This window comes from Anastrepha obliqua, chromosome 5 (assembly GCF_027943255.1).
Source record: "Anastrepha obliqua isolate idAnaObli1 chromosome 5, idAnaObli1_1.0, whole genome shotgun sequence".
Classification (NCBI taxonomy): domain Eukaryota; kingdom Metazoa; phylum Arthropoda; class Insecta; order Diptera; family Tephritidae; genus Anastrepha; species Anastrepha obliqua.
This window is the reverse complement of record NC_072896.1, coordinates 45310541-45323237: the sequence shown is the minus strand read 5'-3', so window position 1 is coordinate 45323237 and position 12697 is coordinate 45310541. Positions and strand designations below refer to the sequence as shown.

The following is a 12697-nucleotide window of genomic DNA, read 5'->3' as shown; positions in this document are numbered from 1 at the left end:
AGAATTATTTAATTTACTAAGTGAAGACGATGAAGATGAATAGCACACATATTTTTTGATCTGATGTGAAATTGGAATTTAAAGAATTTATCTGATCGTTACAATGATCATAATATACTTAATTAAACATTAGGCATTAGATGTACAAAAAGATTTGTTATGTATGATTTCTTAATTTTATGCTAATATATAATTTTCTTATTTTCTATATTCCACTTAATTGACAGGTAGGTAAGTTAACAAATAATTTATTCTTCTTTAATGTCCGATGAGTCCATTCTCTCATCATTCCATAAAACATCTTCAAAAGAGATTTCTAATTCTTCACTGGGTTTATCGTCTGTTAATTCTTCGACCTCAAATAAAAACAAACTACAACGAACGTACTTAAAAATATTTCCTACAAAACATTAGAGTAACAAATTTGGTTAAATAATTGAATATATATTATCAATAGGGGAAAAGTGACATGAAAAAGACACCTATATTTATTTAACAGCTTCCGAATGAATTTTGTAAAAGTTTTATTACATTTTTCCTCAAATTTCAGTAGAGTTAGTATTACTGGTTTAATTATTATTCATCTACAAATTTTAAGTCCGCAGCTGGCCTCCTGGGCACCTCTCAGAATGAAATTTAGGATCCGCTCCTGATGGAGTTAGCGACTATCTAGCGACTTTTGATGTTAGCCCTAGCGACTCAGATTTTCTGGAGTTGGCAACAGTGGAAACATGTTTTCCCCTTCTTGCCTAAAGGTAGTAAAAAAGTATGTAAAGTAGCTAATTAGTCCTGTAATTAGAAACAACTAAGTACATATATTGGATATTTAAACTACATTAAAATAAAACAATTCTTGTTCTTGTTCTTGTTTCTTTTAAAGCAAATATAATATTTATTTGGAATATTTTCGATGTTTATCTAACAACACAAGAGCACGCAGAACTATGTATGTTTTGTTACCTAAGTATGTGTTTTAAGTTAGTTCGTAGTTGTAAAACAAACATCAGTTAGATGTGAAACGAGAAAAAGTATAAACATGGAGTCTCTAACGGAGTATTTTCATTACATTAAAAAGGAAATGCTGCAAGTAAACAAAATAAGCTTTTATGTAGATTTCCGAGCATATTTTTTACTACAAGTTTAGCAGTTTATAGTTAAAAGTTTGTTTACCTTAATATACTTGGCCCTAATAAGGCGTTTTTCAATAGGTGCGCTTCAACTTTTTTCCGATAGGGAGGGCGAACGACGCAATATTTTTTATTTTTCGCTTGTCATTTGTAAACTTCATTAGTATACATTTCATCATGGAAAGCAATCCACACGTGATTCATAAGGCACCGTTGCATCCCGCAAAAATCACTGTTTGGTGCGGTTTACATGCCGGCGGCCTAATTGGCCCATATTTTTTCGTTGACGAGAACGATCGCCACGTTACTGTGAATGGAAATCGATACCGCGACATGATAAACGATTATTTTTGGCCGCAATTGAATGGTATGGACTTAGACGGCATGTGGTTTCAACAGGACGGGGCCACAAACCACACAGCACACGCTACAATTGATTTGTTGAAGAGTAAGTTCGATGAGCGCATTATTTCCAGAAATGGACCGGTCGAATGGCCGCCGCGCTCGTGTGATTTGACGCCTCTAGACTATTTTCTTTGGGGTTATGTGAAGTCATTGGTCTACAGTAACAAGCCGGCGACGATTTGTGAGCTCAGAGCCAATATTGAACGCGAAATTGCTGGAATTTCGGCCGATTTATGCAAAAGAGTGGTCGAAAATTGGGTTCAACGATTGGACTTCGTAAAACGTACACGCGGTGGTCATGCAAAAGAAATCGAATTTCATACTTAAATGTATGTATATGTTCAAACTCGATAATAAAAAAAAAAACTAGTTAAAAAAGTCAAACCGGTTGTGTTTTATTCAAAAAAAAAGTTGAAGCGCTCTTACTGAAAAATGCTTTATTAGTAAGTGTTGGGAAAATGTATTCATATGGTCTAAAACAAATATTTCATATATTGCTAATATAATTCATAAATTTACGTCAATCAAATGCAATGAGAAAAATTGCAGAAAGTGGCTCGTATGGATGTAGGAACGCTGCACTGATTCGAGCAGATATAGGGACGTTGAACTTGCGCAGAAACCGAAAACCTGAAAACCAGAAGTCTTAAAAATTGTTAACTTCAAATGCATATATAACTACGACTTGCGTCCCTTGTAGACGGAAAGTGCGAAGATTTGATCGAAGATTTGATCGAAGATCTACTTACAGCGTACTGTTACGTTCATTGGTTCTCCCAAATGTATAACAAACTATGTTGGTTGTGAATTATTAAAAAGAAAACGACGCACAGAAGTCATCTATACGAACGTAAATGTACTGACTTTTAGCATCTTTTATATGTATGTTATGTTATGAACTTCTATTCACCTGGGCTCCTATTTTCTTAATGATTTGTTAAGTTTTTTTATTCTTTGATATATACGCATTTTGAACAATAGTTTTTTTATGTCCATGCTGGCACTTATGTGTGAGGACAGTTTTAAAAGTTTCTCCAAATAATTTGGAATATTTGAAATTTTGTCGCCATTGAAGTTACGCAATACAGATGCCATCTGTTTTATCAAATTTAGGAAATTTGTTGTTGGCTTTGTTAAAGAACCCTTCGATAATTCGTCGATCCATGTAAAAGAAGGCTCATGTTCCGTTAAGCCTAGTTTACATACGATATAGCCTGCTATATATTCTACGGCGTCTTCGTGCAAGCCATTAAAATTTTCTTTTTGTCCTACTTCATTAGGAAATGCCAACTCAGTGGAAAACATAAATTCCTCAGAAACCACCTCATCATCACTAAGGAAAGTTTTTAAGCGTTCCGTTGAAACGTCATTGAGGCGAAGCCACTCACTTGCATCCGTCTCTACGTTTCCACGAGAAGCGAAGCTTTCCGTATTGCGGGCTATAATTAATACATTTCCATGTTGATAAATACATTTCCATATGTCAAACATTTACTACATACATATTATGCTTAAATATTACCTAGCAAATATTTCCGCAATCTATATTTGAATTGAAGTGGGTTTGGGTTGTCGAACCATACCCCCTTTCGCTCGCATCGCTCCAAAAAAGTGCTCAATTATGTCTTGATTTAATCGGTGTGTCAAGATGTACTCCATGCCATACCTTTCCTGAACATAGCGATGTAAACCTTTGAGCGAATTAGTGCTCATTAGGATTCCCTTTTGAAAGGGTAAAAGCGATTGGCGTCCAATGGCCCTTGTATTTCTCATACATACGTCAACTTTGTGGATGAATTCCTTTTGATTTAACAAATCCATGCCAAAAGGTTTTTTCGTTGGCACTGATTGGATTGTTGAAAATTTCGAATTAGAAATGTCGAACCAGTCGTTCACAATTTCCACAAACTCCGCTGTTTCTACAGCGTTATACATTTCATGGCCTAGCGAATAAACCCGTCGTATTGCGCTTGAAGTGCTGTGTGAGAACAATTGGGCAGCCAATTTCACCTTTTGACGCCCAGCATGATGAACTGTGAGATGTTCCTCACTAAGTTTGTGTGTTATGGAAGCGTCTGATACCGACGTTAAAGCGAGCAACTGAGCAATGGTTCTTGAAGTCAGCAGTTTACACATGTATCCAGTGTCGAGGAAGTGATTTCGAAGCAGTTTAAGTAAGTGCGGAACGTCCGCAAGCTCAAATATTTTCCCATCCACTGCTGGATTTGAAAACCACGTTTGCTCTAAGAAAATATATATGGTTGCGAAACGAAACGGCAAATTTTGAAAACAAGTTCGCATACCACTCGACACTTTCAACTCCTTCCACAAAGACTGATTTCCTGCTCCCATATCTGACACAATACCGACCACTGTAAACCCGGACTCTTGAATTTTCATGATGATGTTCTCCAAAATTGCCTTTGTCATTTTGCAGTCGTACGCACAAAAAGCCGGCTGCTTCCATGAAGACTTAAGTCCACGTAGAATGGCTAATTCCACGTAGTTGCACGGTTTGCGAATAGTGTCGCTTGACTGGTCGTATTCATAAACGGATTGCACTTTCATTTCATCATTATGCAGAGTCTATCTGCGACGGGTATGCCACTCGTGGCTCGCATGACATTCAAGGAGAAATTCAGTACTCCATCATCAATCTTCATCTTTTGCAACCATTTTCGAATCGTGGATTCGCAAGGGTACGGAAAACCATTTTTACACAAGTGGACATAGACCCTTGGCCCAGCTGCGTGAAGAGCAATCGCGGAGGAAATATCTTGTCATGACCAGTGGACGTTCTTTTGCGGATCTATAATTTTTCGGATTTGTCCCTCCGTAAAAATTAATGATAAGTTCGAACACTTTGACTCGCGTTCGCAATTCTTCAATTTTGATTTGAAGATCTGCCACACGACAATCTTCATAATACCTAAAGCAAAAGATTAGCTACAAGAGGTTTTTATTATATAATTATTATTTACTCGGTTTGGGTCGAGGCATCGACAAATTTGGAAGCAGTTACTTGAGTTTCATCCCATTCAGATAGGGTTTCCACTGCCGTCGGTAACGCATCTCCTGATAACCTAACCCTTTTTGCATCCGAACCACATACATATATAGTCCATAGGTGAAAAATGCCAAGAGCAAATTTTCGAATATGGGTTTATATCGACGACGCACGATTTCGACTACATTTTTCTTTTCATTACGTTCGTTGGAACGTGGAACATCTTGATTACTTTTTCAGGCTACGTTTTAGGACACAAGGCGCAACTTGCTTTTGGCATAATCTTATTTAAATATTTCAACCAAAAGTTGAAAATTGTTGCAAGCCATATTTTTAATTGAATGTGTTTTTACGCGAATTATTAACAAAAAATACATATAATAATCTTTAAACTGAAATAAAGATCCGATCATTTACATTAAAAAATAACATTTTTCTTTGAATATCAAAATAACAACTCTTATTGGAAAACCCTTTATAATTGTTCTCCAAAAAGTATTAGAAATAGATAATTTACAAATACAATATTATAACTTACGAGTATTTGAAGATACAAAACGCGTGCGAATATTAGACACGGGGGTGCAGGTGCAGAAATGCTGAATTTGCTCAGAAATCAAAAATCTGCAAATCAAAACTATTAGAAATAGATAACTTGCAAATACAATGTTATAACTTATGTATGTATATTTACAGGTATACGATGCTGGAATTCTATAATTGTTATTTCGAAATACTGCACTTGCGCGTATATGAACACCTGCAAATAAAAACTTTTAAACACAATTTATTTACGATTACGAATTTACTTACTTGAATGTTTCCAATTAAATAAACGGTTTTTAACAGATATGAATAAAGCAACGTGTCAAAAATGGAAACAGTGTGCCGACCACCAAAAGTTTAGTTTTTACAATTCAATTTTTTTTTGTGAAATATGGACTTTTTTTGTAAAGAAGCAACACGTTTTCAAATAAGGGAGCCGATTTGTCAAGAGGGAGCGAGGAAGCTGCTTATTTACCTAACCTTCTATAATTGAATCATGCGTCATGCAAATATTATAATACTGGTCAAAAAACTCATATTACGGTGGGATCAAATCGTTATGAGCAAAAAATTCTATAAAAAAAAATGTCCCAAAAATTATTGAATATACACATTAGCTTCTAGTAAAATTTCTATGAATCTACTAATTTGTGCTAAGCGTTGAACAAAACAGCTGAGAAGTATTATAATTTTTCAATGCATACTTTTAGGCGAGATGCTTTGAAAAACATTGCAATTACAATAAAAATTTGAGCGATTTGTGGTGAGCAGCTCGTATTTTACACAGGAATTGAAATAGATCCGCTATTTCTTAGTTTTCATTTTTGTTCTACCCAATACTCTCAGTGGTAGAGCAGATAGTGCAAAACGCGGCATCAACTGTTTTGCTCCGCTCTGAGTTAAGTTTCGTTATTGCTTGTAACTCAGAGCAATCTAAAAAAAAATTTTAAGTGCTTTCTCTAGTAGTTGGCCTTGGCATGAAAGTGCGCCGAGTTCTGCTGGCAAGATAAGCCATTCAATTTATATACGAGTGCAATTTGCATGTAAAATTAAAAAAAAAGGAATGAATGTATGATATATGCATATATATACATACATATATGTATTAAAAAAAAAACAAGAAAAAAATAGCGCCGCAAGCGAAAATTTAGAATAAAAAATCGCGCGATTTTTAATTCCAAATTTTCACTATATTATGAATATATTATATATATTCTTTTTTATATATTAAATATATACATATATATAAAAGAGAATAGTTAAAAAATTTTAACTTTACTTAAACGAAACCTAAGAAGCAAGAAATATGTAAATACTGTAAAAGAATAAATGAATAAAAAGACAGAATGTTATGGTCTGTAACTGTATTTGATGACATCAATCAGCTTTTCAAAAGGATCATCGTGATTTTTAATTATTGACTTGCGCCAAAGATACTCTACAATAATCCGCGAAGTTGCTTGGGTTGTTGTAGTTATCCTTTTGAAAGGAACGTTTTACCACCCTCCATTGAGATTCTATCCTCTGCGTATGAATCCCATCGCTCGACACAAACGGATTGTCCGGGTCGCTGTGGTTTACTTTTAGGTGCTCATACCCATTATCGCGAAGGCAGTCGTATGCTTTCCAATAATCCGTGTGGATTGTTGTGCCTTCCGCAACATGCTTTTTAATCAAAGGTATGAACACCTCTGCCGAACGTACGTTATCCGGACATACCTCCAGCCTTAAATCTTCGCTGCCGTTCTCTATCATACCGAGAACCCAATGGCCTTCCACTCTTCTCCCTAAATTAACAACAGAAATATTTTAATTAATAAAATGTTTTATATTGCAGGCATACAAAATTTACCTTTATTATAATTTCTTTTGCCGAATTTGCTTTCGTCTATTTGCACGATTTTACCCGGTGCTCCTATTTTTCCTTTGGACTCCTGCTTGTCAACCTGATATGTTACCACAGCCTCACGGCAATAACTGTACCAGTCAGTTATTGTTTCGTTAGACAAGCAGGAGCCCTCGACGAAATTTTCCTCTCTAGTCATGGCATTCGACCAGTGATGTGCATACCCATACATAATGTGAAAAATATGGGGGAGCGAAATCTTGACATTTTCAAACCAAGTCCCGCTCGCTCTAGACACCCCAGATTTAGTTCGGCATGACGGTTTTCTGCACCGAAAAATGCCCAGTGAGCTGTTGCCCCTCATATGCAGTGACATCTGTGTCTTATGTTTTTTACTCAATTTCGACCGCAGAATGAGGCCGTTATCCTCCGCAAATTGGACGCACTGTTCCGTTATCCCCAATCTCCTTATCACCTTAGCAAAATTCCATCGCCGCTTTATTTCAGCAGCAGTGAGAGTATTGCTTTTGGAAATTGCTGCTTCTTGCAAAGTACTTCCACTGCTTGTGGAAGGTATATTTTCATCTAAAAAGTATATTAATATAATACAATATATATATGTTTTATAAAAAATAAATTACCTGCTCCACTTGACTCATTTTGTTTTATTAAATATAATCTTAATCACTTAATCGAAAACTTTCAACACGTTTTAAATGGCAACGGTAAATGGAAAACACGAAAATGCAAAACAAAATGAAAGTAAAAATTACCGTTTTTCGAAGATGTAGGGGTGCATTCCCAGTAGGTACGATAGGAGAAATTCGAGTAGGATGGGAGAAATTTTAGTGTTTTTGTGTAAAACTACTTTCTGCGTAGGCGGCCTTCGACGGCGCTTAAAAAAATAAATAAATAAAATAACCGGATACTAGACCGTCTATGCTGTCCACAGTATTTTTGCGTAAAACTTTCTTCTGCGTAGGCGCGTCAAGTGGTTGCAAGTTATAAATGCAATTTAAATTGTTAATTTATGGTATATATCAATAAAAAGAGTTAAAAACGTGTGTGTATGTTAATGTATAATAGTTTGAATATTTCTTAAAATAAATGTGATAAGTGCACTTATTGTATCAAAATTTTGGAGAAGGTAAAAGACAAATTTTATCAACAAATAACTTAAAAACTATTATTAACTGAATAGTGTTGGTGCTATTTTTAGCAAAATAAGCACGAAATCAACATCTCCTGTGAATTTCATTGGAAAATTCGTAATATTTCTCTCAAAACAAGTGGGGGGTAGTGCATGGAGTCGGAGCTAAAAATGGTCACACCCAGTAGGTTTAAGCTTCTCCTTCTTTTGTTCGGATAGAATACAAATTTCCAATTGTATAAGTATCTTTTCATAATAGCGAAAAAATTGCAATGATCACGGAAGGGCATTTCGAATACTATATGCTTACATGCAGCAGGACCAAGGTCGTACACTCATTTGTACGAAAAGAGGTTTCCGCTTCCCCATGTTTCCACATTGCAACGATGGTATCGCAAAAGAGATGTAAGCGAAGGTATTTTAAGTGCGTCAATCGACTGTATGGTTTGAACCAAGTAATGATGACAAAATGTGTGTTATTGCTTTTGACGAAATGAAAGTAATCGAAGCATATGAGTGTGACCAGTTAGAAGATTATGTCAGAAAGCCTGCAAATTAGGTGCAAGTTGTAATGGCATGTGGGTTGCGGAAATCTTGGATCTGTATTTTTTGATTATGATTGTCAAATGACTAAGGACATTCAAAGTTCTATCATTTTAGCAATTCAAAGCACAGGTTTTCGAGTGGTAGCGATCGTATCCGACATGGGACCTACCGATCGTAGACTTTGGAAAGAACGATAATTCATTTACACAAGAATTCAAATACAGACTGCGAAAGTACATCTTAGGTAAAATATTTAATGTCACTTTGAATTTTAAATATCAACTTCAATAACGGGTTGGTGTCGAAATTCTGTATGTACAAAATTCTAAAAACAAAATTCTGCTTTTTAAAATTCTGCTTTTTTAAAATTCTGCTTTCTAAAATTCTGAAATTTTTCTTCAGTTTCGATAGAATCCACCGTATTTTTGCGTTGAACTCCTTTTCGCGTGGGCGGCCTTCGGCCGCGCTTCAAAAAAAATAACCCTCATCAGTCCAGCTCCGGCTACGCAATCCACCGTATTTTTGCGTAGAACTCCTTTTTTCGTTGACTTTTGTCAACACAAAATTTTTTCAATACAGAATTTTGTTAATACAGAATTTTGTCAGTACAGAATTTCGTCAATACACAATTTTGTCAATACAGAATTTTTTTAAGACAGTACAGAATTTTGTTTTTACAGAATTTTGTAAATACAGAATTCTGTAAATACAGAATTTTGTCACTGCAGAATTTTGTCACTGCAGAATTTTGTTACGTTAATTTACAGTATTTCGTATGAAAAATATGTACATACCTACATTAATTATAGTTGACAACAGCTATACATTGGTATGTACATATGTTTGTAATCAAATATTACCTGGAGATGAGAACTTCTATCACAAATGAGGAATTACAATTTCACCACACCTGTCTACAACGGTTCTTATATTGTTTGTTTACCTTCTGTTAAGTGCTGACTTTTTGTGAAAGAGCTTGGTTTAATATTATATTGATAAAAATGTGCGAAATAAGAATTTTGAAAACAAACAAAAATAAGGAATTGTTGGGTGTTGATGGGTATTTCCCAAATACTTATTTACGCGCTGTTTGTTCCATTTTGGACAACTAATACGGCGAAAGGTTCAAAAGGAGAGGTAATTAAAGCCTATTTTATGGTTGTGTATGTATACTAAGTAATAATATGTTCCTTTTATGTATAGATTGGCCCAAAAATATGGGACTTCGGTGGAATTCGCACTGCAAATTCGAATGATTAAAAGCTTAGCTTTCGTACCGCCAAGCGAAATACCGAATTACTTTGAAACATTACTTAATAACTACGATGATGAAAGTGTAAAAAATTTACTAGTTTGGTTTGATAAAAATTATATTGATATAAATAATAATAATTCCAAATATTCTCCCGAGTTTTGGTCAGTGCATGACCATAATGCATCGCAAACAGAAACGTTTCCTAGAACACAAAACAATATTGAAACGTTGCATCGGCGGCTGAAAGTTATTGTTGGAAGAAGAAACTCGCAATTTTACCATCTTTTGCTAAGTTTGCAAAAGGAACTTATTTTAGCGAAAACTCAAATATCAAGAAAAGAAAATGGAGAAAGAGTTAGAAAAAGAGCAAAATAATTAAAAAAAACAAACAGCTGCGAAAAATTATTAAGAAAAGAAATGAATTACGTCACACTACATATTTAAAAAGAATTCCAAAAAATATTGTAATTGGCTAAACTAAAATATTGTTATCGCTTAAACATATACATATGTATATTTATGGAATAAATGTTTATTTTGTTATTTCTTGTATGACGAAAATCACAACACTTCAATAAAGCAGAATTTTTCGCATTAAACATGCAGAATTTTGAAAAAGCAGAATTTTAGAAAGCAGAATTTTAGAAAGCAGAATTTTAAAAAAGCAGAATTTTACTTTAATTATTTTTTTTGCAGTTTACAGAATTTTGTAATACAGAATAATGACACGCTCCCTTCAATAACTTTTATACAACACGGAATACTGAGCTTTTGCAAAACACTGACAATGTTGCAGGCGACAGAACTGAGTGGTTGATTCTTGATTCCCACGGAAACCCCTACTCAGGCGAACTTGCTGCAGATGAGGAGCCTGATGTAGAAATGGATCCAGCTATTGAAGCACTTGTCACATCACATCCGTATGATTGTTGAGCTATTCAGGAAGACGCGCTAGAGCATATTTCTGGATACATCATCAAGAAGCTGCACCTTGAATAGCATGAATGTACGGAACAGTCCTTTACTTGGCTGGATCGGGCTTCGAAAGGATTCTTGAAAAAACCAACAGCGCTCTTTTTAAGCAAAATTAAAAATTTAGAGTCCGTATTCCACAATCTTAATGCGCTTTAAATAGTTCATTGTCGAAACCTTAAACAGCGCTTGCTTGAGAGAAACAGAAGTGGAACTCTTTCACGAAATAAAACGCTTTTTCTTCAAATGCAGAATCCATTTCAGGGTTAAACAAATTGGAATTATGAAATCCTCTGCCGGCGAGGAAATGCATGCAATCCCAAAACGAGCTTCATATGTATGTATATATGAAGCATTTTACTAGTGCTAGCATTGAAAACAACCTAAAGTTCGAAATGGCTAATGTATTTATATAATGTGTAGTTTTGAAATAATTGAGTTTAATACGGTTTTTTCAAACGCCTTAGGATTTGCTAAAAAACCGCCTTTTGAAGCGTGGTGCTGTGCCCACTATTTACACAGAGGATGTGGGCCCCCAGTATGCCGAAAACGTTCAAAATAAAGAAAGTAATAAAATCGTTTGCGACTTACTTCAGCAGAGTGCAACTTTCGCCGCCAACGAAGGTAACAATTTCAATTTACAAACCAGTTTCGAAATACATTTGTTTCTAGGTATGTTTTTATAGACAATGCGAATAAGGAAAATAGCTTTATGGAGGCAAATTTATCCAAAATGCCCGTGGCTTCAACATTTAGCAAAGTTTTCTACTACGACAGCAGTTTGCGGGAAGTTGAGGAGCTGGAATCAGAGAATCAGAATTGTAAGTTTTTAAAAGCAATAAGGCTATATAAACATTAGGTTGGATTAAAAACACTTTTTTGAAATTTCTATTTCGGCCTATGCGGGAAAGTTGCCTCATATAAAGGCAATCAAATGTTTATATGGAGTCATGTCAAAATTTTGGGCGCGAATTCTGCCACACGTCCTTCAAAATTCTTTCAAATGAATAAAATTCTGACATAGTTGCAAAGAAATTACAAAAACAATTGTATACCAACCTTGTTAAGTTATTTATGTGTGAAAATTTCTACAAACGAAATTTTTGCCTATTTTCAATACTTAGCGAAATATATTGAAAAATATTAAAATTGACGGTGTATCAACTTTAAACTTTTTTCCATTCTTTTAAATGCAAATCACACACACCTTTTTGAATATCGAATCATTGAAAGTTTGTAAAGCTTTTATTATTAACTTTTAATTATTATCACGTAACAAAGTATCCTCACGCTTATTAAAGAATAATATCTTAGATCTCTAAGCAGAAATGAGCACAAAGAATCGACATATAAAGCGGTAGGATTAAGCATGCAATTAAATTGTTAAAAGCCTCTATGGAAATGGGTACTCTGCAAAAGGTGTGTCTTTGAGTTTCGACGAAATGACGATCAGGCATACTTATTGTTATGACTCTTCTACGGACTCTACACTAGAACCTGCCCATTTGCACAAAATGGCGATGCTCAGAGGTGGACATTTTGCAATAAACATTTAATAAGGTACATGTAAATTTGTATAATTTATTAACTGTCTTCTTTAGGACTTTTGTCTAAATGAAAGCAGCTGGTTTTCCACGACTTCAACTGTAAAATGACGAAGAACGTATTTTTTAATATTTTGCAAAAATCAAAAGACTGCGAGTACAACGTTGCAGCGATTATGTGCGATCTTGGTGACACAAACAGGTCCCTCCTGAACGAGCTCGGAATAAATGAATATAACCGTGGTGTATGTTTAACGAAATATACACTTTACGTAATTTATTTAACATTTTGTAACATA

General features: G+C 34.8%; 1 pseudogene; it reads right to left on the bottom strand.

The window, feature by feature from the left end:
* Window positions 1–6434: 6434 nt before the first annotated feature.
* Window positions 6435–8866, bottom strand: LOC129248727 (uncharacterized; annotated as a pseudogene).
* Between the last annotated feature and the right edge of the window lie 3831 nt (window positions 8867–12697).